Raw genomic sequence first — 12,897 nt, 5'->3', positions numbered from 1 at the left:
TTCCGAAAGCCGAAAACCGAATTTCGGAAACCGTTTTTCGCTGCCGTGTTTACATGTTATGATCTGAAGCAGATTTGCAAGCCCAGTTAAATTTGGCCCCTGGAAAACAGCTGTTACAGTTTATGATTCAGTCAGCACATTCGCTATTTCTCTCCAATTAGAGGAGGCGTGAACAGCTTTAGTCTAATATTTCTACTTATCTTTCACTGTAGAAAAAGCCACTCTGTCCATACCAGCATAAAATTTTTAAAAACAGGAGAAACCTGACAGCCCGAGCACGTTGCAAAACCGACTGTGTTTAGATGGGAGCGAAAATCGATCGCGGAATTGGAAGACTGGCAACCAGAAGCGGATTTCTAGAATCGATTTTGAAGTGTTTACTTGACCACCCAGAAGCGGAATTGGTAAATCTGTTTACGAAATCCGGTTTTGGGAGCCCCCTGTAAACGGGGTGCGAGACAAAGTAAAGCTAACCCACCTGAGCAACATCTCTGGTTTCGAACATAATTTTAACGGCAGGCATATTACAAAGCTTCAGAAAATACATCAAATTTACAAATTAAGTCATATTTGTTCCCCATGACAGAATTATCATAACAAATGGGACAGACACCTTTCAATACCTCGTAGTTTTTGAAGACGACTATGAATAAATGGGGCCCAAACAATTTCTGCATATCCCATAGCCCATAGTTGGTCGATGTTCAAATGTGTGTGAAATCTTATGGGGCTTAACTGCTAAAGTCATCAGTCCCTAAGCTTACACACTACTTAACCTAAATTATCCTACGGACAAACACACACATCCATGACCGAGGGAGGACTCGAACCTCCGCCGGGATCAGCCGCACAGTCCACGACTGCAGCGCCTAAGACCGCTCGGCTAATCCCGCGCGGCCATAGTTGTCGTCTCACTGTTCCACGTATCAGAGGTTGGCTGCTGTTGTCAGTCATAAGTGTATTATAGCGCTGCAACTTCCGCTGCGCGTTTAATATGTCTGCTACCAGTTGTCTCCATGTTATTTTGTGAACTAATTGTTCCTAGGCGGTGCTACTTCCAACTGCTGGTAATTGTCACTGTATAGGTAGCAGTAAGTTTGATCAGTGCGTGAGTATTAAGAAGATCTCTGGAGAGAAAACGTCGTTCGTTTCGCGTAACACTAGCGAGAAAATTTAGAGAACCGGGATTTGCGCCTAATTGCAATACACTGAGGTGAAAAAAGTCATGATATAATGATATGCACATATACAAATGGTGGAAGTATTGTCTACACAAGGTATAAAAGAGCACTGCATTTGTGAAGCTGACATTTGTACTCAGGTGATTCGTGTGAAAAGGTGTCCTACGTGATTACGGCCGGACGACGGGAATTATAACAGGCTTCGAACGCGGGTTGGTAGCTGGAATCACTTGCGCAGCACATTTCATTTCGAAAATCGTAAGGGAAGTCAATATTTCTAGATACGTAGTGTCAAGAGTGTGCCCAGAGAACCAAATTTCAGGACTTACCTCTCGCTACTGAGAACGCAGTGGCGATGGTCTTCACCTAACGACCGAGAGCAGCGGCGTTTGCGTTGAGTTGTCAGTGCTTCAGGCATGTAACACTGCGTCAAACAACGACAGAAATGAATGTGGGACGTACGACGAACGTATCCGTTAGGATGGTGCGGCGAAATGTGGCGTTAATGGGCTATGGTAACAGATGACCGACGCGATTGCCTTTCCTAACAGCACAACATCACCTGCTGCGCCTCTTGAGGGCTCTTGACCGTATAAGTTGAACACTAGATGACAGGAAAACCGTGGCCTGATCACATTAGTCCCGATTCCAGTTGGTAAGAGCTGACGGCATGGTACAAGTGTAGCACAGACCTCACAAAGCCGTGGACTCAAGTTGTCAACAAGGCGCTGTGCAAGCTGGTCGTGTCTTCATAATGCTGTGGGCTGTCTTTACATGGAATGGACTACGTCCTCTGGTCCAATTGAACCGATCATTGACTGGAGATGGTTATGGTCGGCTACTTGGAGACCATTTGCAGCCATTCATGGACTGGATATATCCAAACATCGATTTCATGTCATTGGGCCACAATTGTTCCCGATAGGTTGAAGAATATTCTGGACAATTCGAGCGAATGATCTGGCCACCCAGATCCTCCGACGTCAATCTCATCGAACGTCTGGGACGTAATCGTGCACAAAATCCTGCACCGGGAACACTTTCACATTTATGGATCTCTATAGAGCTAGCATGGCCCAATGTATCTGCAGGGCACTTCCAGCTACTTGTTGAGTCCGTGCCACGTCGAGTTGCTGCACTACTACTGGAAAAAAAAGTTCGAAACTATATTAGGAGGTATTCCATGACTTCTGTCACATCAGTGTATGACTGCTGCCAACGCACATTTCGCGCTAGGACAAAGACAAGAAATAGGTCTCATACAGAGGCGTATAGACAGTCATTTCTTCCTCGCTCCAGTGGCGAGTAGAACTGGAAAGGGAATGACTATTTGTCGTGGACCTGATAATGGCTTGTGGAGTATGTATGCAGATGTAGCAACCAGTGAAACGAAAACTGATGAAAGTATCATTAATGATAGAGCTGTACTTGCAAACCTAGTGTACGGAGATAGATTCAGTGATTAAAGAAGCATGAAACCTCGGTCAGTAATCACTGAAATATGTAATGCCAACTGACTACACTACTTTTGTACTATTCCTGACACATAATTGCTTTATGTGTAGAGGCCACCAAGGACAGTATACTATCAAGACGTAATCCAAGACTGATGCATAGTTGTAGTTGAATGAAGCGCTACTGAAAGTATTGGTATCTACACTACTGGCCATTAAAATTGATACACCACGAAGATGACGTGGCACAGACGCGAAATTTAACCGACAAGGAAGAAGATGCTGTGATATGCAAATGATTAGCTTTTCAGAGCATGCACACAAGGTTGGCGCCGGTGGCGACACCTACAACGTGCTGACATGGCTGCGGTTACCCTTGACGCTACATCACATACAGGAGTTCTTGCGATGGTGTACTCAACGACGAACCTGGGTGCACGAAAGACAAAAACTCCATTTTTTCGGATGAATCCATGTTATGTTTACAGCATCAAGATGGTCGCATCGGTGTTTGGCGACATCGCGGTGAACGCACATTGGGAGCGTGTATCGTCAGCGCCATACTGGCGTATCACACGGCGTGATGGTATGGGGTGCCATTGGTTACACGTCTCGGGCATCTGTTGTGCGCGTTGACGGCACTTTGAACAGTGGACATTACATTTTAGATGTGTTACGACCCGTGGCTCTACCCTTCATTCGATCCCTGCGAAACACTACATTTCAGCAGGATAATGCACGACCGCATGTTGCAGGTCCTGAACGTGCGTTTCTGGATACAGAAAATGTTCGACTGATGCCCTGACCAGCACATTCTCCAGATCTCTCACCAATTGGAAACGTCTGGTCAATGGTGGCCGAGCAACTGCCTTGTCACAATACGCCAGTCACTATTCTTGTTGAACTGTGGTATCGTGTTGAAGCTGCATGGGCAACTGTACCTGTACACGCCATCCAAGCTCTGTTTGACACAATGCCCAGGCGTATCAAGGTCGTTATTAAGGCCAGAGGTGGTTGTTTTCAGTACTGATTTCTCAGGATCTATGCACCCAAATTGCGTGAAAATGTAATCACATGTCAGTTCTAGTACAATATATTTATCCAATGAATACCCGTTATCATCTGCATTTCTTCTTAGTGTAGCAATTTTAATGGCCAGTAGTGTATTAAGAAGAATGAAAATATTTTGAAAGACTACGTGAAGTTAATGGTTGATAAAGCTCTCTCTCACTCGGCTAGAACAGTTCAAAACGGATTTTATGGAGATCATGGTGAAATGAACAACCACCCAGAGTTTTGTGTCTACTTATTGGTGTAACATGGGGAAGTTCGCAATTTCAAATGTAACAGACGCGCCAGGCTGGTGGGTCTCTCCAGATTCGCGCAGTTAAAAGAATTTACTGTTCTAAAAGGTGCACAGACCGAATACCAAGTAGCATTTTGCACGTTTACACTAGTACCACAGCGCTGCAATATGATGGTATCGCTATAGTTTCGTCCGAAATAGAGGATAATAAAATTATGCTAGTATTGTTATAAAAAAAACTACATATCGATTCATTAATACTTTCTTCCAACTCACCCGGGTGGAAGTCGGTTAGTAAACCTTAAACAGTAGCCTTGTTAGTTGAGTTCAACAGCTTAGATAACTCCCTCTGTATAATTATGCACTGAAATAGAGATTAAGAGCTCTTTATCTTTTTGCAGCGTATTAAGAAATTTTGGGGAAGTATTGAAAGACCATTGGCCATTAATTTGGTATTATCTGTTTCGGCAACGAGTGTTTCAGCGATTTGCTAAAGAGATTTTCATTTCTGTACCTACATGTCGGGCTCTGTGTGCGGGTCTGCTGTTAATTTGAAGCCGATCGTTGAAAAACGTTAGTACTTCCTGTTTCCTGGTTACTGTGGGCTTCTTGCTGAGTCGGCTTCTATAACTGAGACCAAGTTCTGTTCCACATTCAATAGGAATCGATAAAACTCGCACGCCTTACCCTCTGTGCCAGACTCTAAATCAAATCCTGGTCACAGAACAAAGACCTGCTTAGTAGGCAAACTGAATACGGCATACGTCATCGACGCCGTTTATCGAGTACTGCCAGCGAATGAAATAGCGGTGACGTCGCTTCGTATCGTCACAGCAAAATATCTAACCTGCTCAGATATGGATGATGCGTAAAACGTGGTCTGCAGGCAGCGATAAGTAAACAAAATATTTTTATTGTTGTTCAGTTCTTCGGCTTTTATATAAAAAGACACAAACAATAGTCTTAGTATGAATATGGGACGACATGTCACCTTCCTATTACAAAACCGATTCGTTTACTGTGTAGTAATTGAAGTTTATAGGTATAAACAACACGTTTTACTGAGAAGTACACAAACAGAACTGTAGAATTTCACGAGAAGTCATCTTTTACTCTAAACTACAGTAGAAACATAACTTTATTACTAATAAAAAGTGTACTGTTCGTCTTTAAAATAAGTCAAGAAGACATACACAAAATGCTTTAAAATAAGTCACGAAGACGAACACAAAATGAAATAAAATCATTATTTAGATCAGGACATCATCTCCCAGAGGATGTTTTTCTAACTCGCGGAACAAGTCGGCACCAGAGATTTAAGATAGTGCACATGTACTGATGTAAACATTGCACTATGTATTCTTGTGCATTTGCTGGCGCCTCATTAGATTTCAGTTTCGCATGGGACTGCAGTCAAGCTGTCGCGAGTACTGTCAAGTATTATAATAAGGGTACGTTTTGAGCTGTGCGCCGCTACGGTCGCAGGTTCGAATCCTGCCTTGGGTATGGTGTCCTTAGGTTAGTTAGGTTTAACTAGTTCTAATTTCTAGGGGACTAATGACCTCAGAAGTTGAGTCCCATAGTGCCCAGAGCCATTTTTTTGAGCTGTGCGTTACGCGCACATCGACCTGGCGATAATATGGGACAACAGCTGTACCGGCGCATTTAACTTACAGTGGCCGGTCAGATGGTACAGCTAGCCTGCAGTGACGTGGCCAGCTGCAGTTCACACGTAAAATGAGACCAGCAGAGGAGGAATACAGCTTCGAATGTCATTTAATTTTTAAGCAGCATAAAATAATACTCCGCAGATCTCCCACAATACGCTCCTTAGACGTCTAGAGGAAAAAACCGCAACACGTTATCGTTTTTAGCTAAAGTGAGCGTTATTTATGTTGGCGGCCGAGTTTAGGTGCGTTCTGCGCATCTGACGTCACAAAACACAGTCAGTCAATGAACAGAGAACGACGTTGCCAGATCTCGACTGCAGTGCAGAACACGGACGAGTGTCTTCAGTTTTAGAAACGTTCAGTCATAAATAAAGTAATAGAACAAAAGTAATCTCTTGATAGCAGACTTTCTTTTATAGAAAGTTTGGAAAATCATTCTTTATACCAATTGCTTCATATTCTACTAATTAATTAAACCAAACAAGCAATAAGCCTCCTAATTCAGGCGATAGCAAGGAAAGGTGTTTGTATCAATCTCACGAACCGTTTTCCCAATAAAGAACAGCGGTAATTGTTTATTTTCTATTGTACTTCGACGAAGCATGAGTAATTCGTAGTCACGCCAACAGTGTTTGTCAGTATTTTGCGTGAGTCTTTACACTCCTCATGGAGTAACACTGCTCACTGAACTGCGTTACCGTAACGGTTAAGGTGTTGGGCTATGAAGTGAAAAGTTATGAGTTCAATCCTTGTGCACTGCGTAATATTCTCTTTATTTAAAAACAATATCGAAGTGTCTAACTTCACGAATTATATTCGTTTGAATGCAATTTTTGGAAATTTCTAGTGCTTTGTCTCTTCATTAACCCTTTCGCTGCTGCAGACACGTGCTCCCCGCATTCCGCGCTGTGCGCGATTTTGTCATCACTGCACTGCTTGCCTGTGCAGACACATCGTGTTCCCACTGCTTTGACACTCTTATCGTTCGATTTCACGAAAACTATTTGCCATAAAATTTGATTTTTACACATCCACTTGACTGATAACTTCCCCCCATAAATTACTTAATTGTGTTTCGATGTTCAATGCAGTTAGTGTGCAACATTAAATGTAGTAAACCATTGCACGAAATTTTGAAGAGTTTGCAGAGGTAAAAGTCCATAGCGTATACTTTCCATATTGTCGATTTTATTTGCCACAATGTTGAGAATGAAACGTGGAAAAGATACCAAAATTTCATAGAAAATTTACTGTATAACAATATCTTATTTAAATTAATTACCACATAAGGTGACGTATGTAATATTGAGAAATATTCCGTCTTCCCGATTGTAATAAAAGTTTTATTTACACCGGGCGCGAATGATAAGAGTGTCAAAGCAGTCGGAACACCATGTGTCTGCACAGGCGAGCAGTGCAGTGACAAAATCGCCCATAGCGCGGAATGCAGGGAGCACGTCTCTGTAGCAGCGAAAGGCTTAAAGCGGCCGTGGTGGCTTTACTAATGAACTGCACGCTCCCCCAATAAACGTAACCTTGCGAAATATACTATATTATGGCGCTGCTGCACTTGGCGCGTGCGTCGTGTGCAACTGGCAACGCAGCAATCTCCGGCGTCTGGGCGGGCATGCGCTGGCCGCCAAGATAAAAGAATTGAACTATAACGTACTATTGTAACTAAAGACAAGAATGATGAATTCCTGACTTAACCACAGAGTAACTTTTCTGCATAAACTATGCGTAACGTAAGAGAGTATTCAAGGATTTCGCCGTGTAGTTAAATATTGAAGCTACTAAAGCTATTACTTACAGTCGTCGTCTGGTAATCTCTTAGCTCTTGACTTATCCGAATCCGAGGAATACATTTCAATTCTGGAAAAGCCACCTGCTACGTGGATAACGAGCCTATCAACAACAGAATCCACGAAGCCAACCAGGCGCAGCATTTTCTCTTCTTTTAGGACGAGCCGTTCTACATCCCGCCAGCGTTCGGCAACGACGAGTGAAAAAGCTGCGTGCGGAAGTTCTAGAACGCCAGTCTTACTTCTCGGGCCAAATCCCGCACCTTAGCTCCAGATCAGTTCTGTTGGGTTCATATTGTAAAGGTGCTGGATACTGTGAAAATGATTATTTTTTTTGTTTCTACGATACTTATCTACCTCTGTGGTATAAAACGACGTACACAGCCCAAATAACGAGGATTTGGATGTTGATTTTTGCCTTAAAAATTAACTCATACTTTTAAACATGGCTGAAGCAGCAACTGTTGAAAATCTTCAAGGTAAATGACAACAGCCAAACAGTTGCACAGTAAAGATTTATTGAAATCCTTGACCACGGTTTCGGTGTAGCTAAATATACCTTTATCAGAAGCAAAAATAAACTTGAAGACACCTTCAAGAGCAAAAAACTTAGCAACATAACTGAGAAGGAGACGAAAACACTTATAGCTTTACGTAATCATGAAAATTACCAAAGTATTGAGAGGAACTCCCATACTCCTTGACAGAGCGTAGGGGACGATGCGGGAGACCCGCACCGCTGTACGATGCAAAGTCCTTCTTTGCCATTGCCTTCCTCCTCCCGTAATGGGGAGGAATGATGATGATGAAGACGACAAAAAAAATCCAGTCATCTCGAGGCATTTGTCAATCCCTGACCCCACTGGGAATCGAACCCAGGCCCTCGTGCTCGTGAAGTGAGAACGCTACCGAGAGGCCACGAGCTGCGAACACCCAAGTATTACAAGCACAAAAACTTTTAGTCACTAAAATCACATCCTCCAGCGGAGACGCATAAAACAGTTGTGCCAAAGGCGTCGTCGGTGGATAGAATTCAAATAACACCTCCATCTGTACAGCATAATTATAAAGAGATGGTCGATGCGAACACGACATACTATCAGCACTTAGCCTGTGAACTAGCGTGAAGAGGGTGTGGGAGCACTAGGGCAGACAATTTCATTGAGAGAGGGCACTTTAAGTATGCGCGACACACTCACGAACATTAAAAAACCTGCATACATACTCATGTGCATCAAAATTTTAAAGATTGTGCTAATTTAAACACTCTATCTTAATACATAAAACATCAGAACCGTTTAAAACCACCCACATACAATAGAAAATATGAACACCAATTTGCCTGTATTCTAATGTCAAGCAGGTGAAGCTTGCACTAATGAGCGTGTTTTCCTGTCCAGGTGTATTTTTGCTTCTGAAGAAAGTATATTTAGATATACAGAAACCGTGATCAAGGATTTCAATAAATCTTTATTCTGCAACTGTTTGGTTGTTATCATTTAGCGTGAAGAACTTAAAAATTAAATTGTATGTTTTCTTAATTTAAACAACTTTTATGAACAGTCTTTCATAAAACATCGATAATTCAGAATTTGTATTTGAAATTGAATGAGGAATTTCGCGTCCAATATTTAATTAAAAATAATAAGACGTGCATTATTCACAAAAAATGATGATGAGTTTCATAATTACGAGATACAGGTATTTCAATTTGAACGAGAAGAAAACAAAATGATTCTGGGGAAATGTGAACTAATGCACGAATTACCGCATTTGGTTTACATTCCATTAGGCTACCGACTGCGTTACACAATCAATGTGAGATTCTTTATCAACTACATTATATACAACGCTGGGAAAACTTCAAAGCCGATTATCTCTGTAAATTTATGAAAAATATTAAGAACAGCCTATTTCTCGGCACTTTTTAACCGTGTTCCACGCGCATTTTTCACTACGGAACAGAAAACAACCTCAGCCATTTTCATACTGCAAATTAACATCGCGACCATCAGAGCTCAACCCTGCAGAGGGTTATTTTTGAAATGAAAACTACGCTACCTCCTGATGACGGGGTGTTGTGTTCTGTCCTTAGTTAGGTTTAAGTAGTTCTAAGTTCTAGGGGACTGATGACTATAGCTGTTAAGTCCCATAGTGCTCAGAGCCATTTGAACCATTTTTTGAAAACTACGTGGTTAAAGCGTGATTAAGAAAAACGTTGATGGCTGTTAATACATTTGAATATCTTAAAGTTTTATTTAACGTAAGTTAGTAGTAAGATATCTAATACTTAAGTAGGAACATCTTTGAAGGCCGTAACAACACCAGTGTACAGTGTACGTGTGCTACGGCTTCTGACCAATCATCGCGTTTGTGTTTGTTCACAAGTTTATTCTTAATATGATGAACGGATTATAGGAAAGTTTTCAATACGACGCAACAATAAGTCGTAGGAGGCTGATTGTTGCTGTGTTCTGAGAATACTTCATACTGGCATTGTAGCCGCTGTGCCAAGTCTGCAGCCGCAGTCATTCACTAGCACGGTTATTTTTAAGTGGATGCTATGGTATCGTGATCACGAAGTGAAATTCGGGCAGTTTCGCGGTACAACTTAGCGTGTGGTTTGAACATAGACCAGTGCTTTGAAAAAAATGACTCTTGCATTCGGTGATGTGTGTCGGCTTCGTACAACTGTATTCAGGTAGTACAGAGAATTCCTAAGAGGAAGTTTCACTCTGGATGACGCTGAGAGGATGGGAAGGCCACGATCGTCAGTTACGGAGGAAAAGATTGATGCTCTGAGGAAAATGCTAGATGAAGACAGGTGAGTGACCTATAAGCAGATAGAGGATACCAGCATTTCTTTCGGTTCTTCATGATCATTTGCAAGTAAAGAAACTTTGTTGTCTCTGGGTACCGCATAGAGTGGCGGAAGAGCAGATGACACGACGTGTGACTTATTGCCGGGAGATATTAAAGAAGTTCCCTAAGGGAAAATCTCAGTAAGTGTATAACGTCACGACAGATGACTAGACTTGATTGTACTATTATTATTACGTGCCTACTAAGACTCAAAACAAAGTTTGGGTCTTTGAAGATGACGACACACACGTAGTTTCAGAAAATCCAGACCAATAAAGAAGAAAGTGATAGCTGTTTTTCTTTCAAAACGAGTGGAATTATGTGGCGTGTTGTTTTGGCCACACAGAAGACAATTACAGCTAAGTGGTACACTGAGCAGTGCCTGCCCAAAGTCATCCAATCTTTGAGGAACCTGCGACCGAAGTTAAGAACAGACACTTGGTTCCTCAATCACGACAACGCTCCAGCACATCGCAAGAAAGCGTGACCAGAATATTTGAGTACAGGACTGAAACTTATTGAGCACCCTCCATACAGTCTAGACCTTGCTCCTTTGAAAATGAAGCTTAAACGAGTACAATTTTCGTCTTACTTCCTTCATAAACTTTGGAGAACTTGTTTAGGGATTGGTTTTGGAGGACGGAGGGGTGCGTTCAATGTGGTGGAAATTACTTCGAAAAAATTAAATAAATAAAGCTATACTGCAAAACTTTCCTAGTACTCTTTGTATTACATCGCAACGTAACCATAATTTACCGCTGCGTCGTCACCAGTGTACTTGATGATGGGTAACGAACTTAATATGATAATCAGAGGCCCAAAGCGAGGTACTGCGTGTGTGTACCAAAGGTAAGCTAAACTCCATTACGAAGTTTTGATTGGTACATACGAGTAACCTTCGTGTCGACTACCTTGTTTATGACTGCCAGCAACCTAAGAGATCTGCAGAATAACCAAGGTAAGTTGAGTTTTGATTTCGAAGCTGTGGTCGAAACTTATCGTCTTTTATTTAAGACAGCCAGCAACCTCAGCGATCCAGTTAGCTAATCGACGTCTTCTGTTATTTGTGTCATTGGGAAATAAATACTATAATGTGTGAAATTTCTTGGCAGATTGAAATTGTTTGCTGCACCGAGACTCGAACTCGGGACCTTTGCCCTTTCGCGGGCAAGTATTCTACCAACTGAGCTACCCAAGCACGACTCACCACCCCCACTCACACCCTTACTTCCACCAGAACCATGGAAGGCAAAGGTCCCGAGTTCGAGCCCCAATCCGAAAAGAGTTTAAATCTGCCAGGAAGTTTCATTTCAGCGCAACCTCCGCTGCAAAGTGAAAATTTCAACCTGGAAACGTAAGGAGAGTTTGAACAGAGCGTCTGTATAATGAATAATAATTCAAAGAATGAAGTCACAGTCACGGAGACTACCGATTTATACTGATATGTATCGAGCAGAACTAAGGACCTACGAGACGGAAGGTAGGATCTGTTGTTTACATTAAATCTTGCGGTTTTATCATTTTGATTATAAAAAAAATCATGATTAAAACTTTACAAACGGTCGTCGGGGAAACCTAAAATGGCGCCACAGCTGGATTGTTATTCAACGATTCAAATGATTTGTATTTTTTAATTTAAACATGGGCTTATGGAAGAGGATAACTGAAGATAGGCTCAGTTTTTACTGCCGAAAGTGGTAACACATTCACTGTTAATCATATTGGCAGGCGTTGCCAATATCTGCACATGGGAGGCTCATTGTAAACTTCAGCCTAATTATCTTTTAAAAACGTGGGTTTAAAAACAATATTTCGTAAAAAATGGTTTTTCATTGTAAGTTTTATCACAAATGTTCAAAACTTGAAACGTGTGATTTTCATGGCTGGCCAAACTGTTTTGTTTTAGAAATAATCTTCCACGTAAATCTCAGTTCTGTTGCCGCTAACGTGGCTTTAAGATAACAATAGAAGTTGCAGTCCCCTAACATTTTGCGTTTAAATGGCACCTATGACTAGATAAACATTTCAAGGACCTAAATGTCGCTACTTAAGTACATAAGCATAAATTTTTATAGCGACATAGATAGGGGATGGCATTTCATGGTGGTATAAGCATTGGTTAACCGTAATGATACTCTACAGCCTTTCAAACTGTAAAAGAGTAAATATTCTCTCCGGTTACTTACTATATTTTTTATGTAATAGGTCCATGCTCCAAGACCGATGACCATAGTAATCTGGTCCCTTCAACCCCACAAACCACAACCATCCATGCTAAAAAAAAAAAAAAAAAAAAAAAAAAAAAAAAAAAAAAACCAACGTATTAATTTCTGTGGGGAGAACCTCTCTCGTAACCAAGATGCAAAATCTAGAAATCATTCGCTATGCTAAGCTCCAAGGTTACAAAATACATTATTCCCTGTTATTGGTCGGAATTTCATTTTTTATGCAAAATGAACTTACTTCACACCGCACTACTGCAGAAATCTGTCGCAGCTCACATTCCAGCGTACACAAAATATAACCCAAAATTATAACTCGAATAATGCAAATACCGTATGAACAGTCACGTTACTCGCATTCATTTCTTCTATCAGTGGTAAACATTGTGGAATGTTATTA

At 41.5% G+C, this 12,897-nt stretch overlaps 1 long non-coding RNA gene across 1 annotated transcript in view; it reads right to left on the bottom strand.

The window, feature by feature from the left end:
* LOC126282171 (uncharacterized) overlaps positions 1 to 12,536 on the bottom strand; it is a 44,138-nt gene extending 31,602 nt beyond the window's left edge. Inside the window, exon 1 of the long non-coding RNA XR_007551342.1 lies at positions 12,462 to 12,536. This is a non-coding gene — a long non-coding RNA (uncharacterized LOC126282171). The remainder of the gene's footprint in view (positions 1 to 12,461) is intronic.
* Positions 12,537 to 12,897: the final 361 nt, after the last annotated feature.

Source organism: Schistocerca gregaria, chromosome 7 (genome assembly GCF_023897955.1).
Source record: "Schistocerca gregaria isolate iqSchGreg1 chromosome 7, iqSchGreg1.2, whole genome shotgun sequence".
NCBI classification, from domain to species: domain Eukaryota; kingdom Metazoa; phylum Arthropoda; class Insecta; order Orthoptera; family Acrididae; genus Schistocerca; species Schistocerca gregaria.
This window is presented reverse-complemented; position numbering and strand designations above follow the sequence as displayed.